Raw genomic sequence first — 565 nt, 5'->3', positions numbered from 1 at the left:
CAGTGGGTGCTGCTGTTCTGAAGACAGGAGTCAGTTCTTTTCAGTTCAGTGCAGTCTCTTCTCCAAGCAAGCTCCCTCCTCTTTAGATCCATAAACAAGCAAGATATTTTCTTTTTTTAATGTTTTACTTATTTTTATTCTATAAGTTTCATCTGCATGTATGTACGTGTCCCATCTACCCATGGAGACCAGAAAAGGGCATCAGATCCCCCTGGTACTGGTGTTAAGGACACTTGTTAGCTGCTATGTGGGTGCTGGGAACCAATCCCCGGTCTTCAAGAAGAACAACCAGTGCTCTTAACCCCTGAGCCGTCTCTCCAGCACCCATATTGTCTGTTTTCTTAAAGCATCACATGTGTCTGCTGTTGCTTTTTTGAACAATTAACCTGCTTGTTTGCATCATTATAATTACAGATTTTGTTGTGGTTGGCACTTCCTCTGTCTAGGGGTATTCTTGGGTTTGTTTTCTCAGTGGAAGAATTCAAAGGCAGGAAAAATTTCAGACTCCCAGTGGGCCAGAAGCAAACAAAGTTTTATTGAAAGATAAAGAATCTTTATGCATACA

Source organism: Nannospalax galili, unplaced genomic scaffold, assembly GCF_000622305.1.
Source record: "Nannospalax galili isolate Female #2095 unplaced genomic scaffold, S.galili_v1.0 scaffold538, whole genome shotgun sequence".
In the NCBI taxonomy this organism is placed as follows: domain Eukaryota; kingdom Metazoa; phylum Chordata; class Mammalia; order Rodentia; family Spalacidae; genus Nannospalax; species Nannospalax galili.
This window is presented reverse-complemented; position numbering follows the sequence as displayed.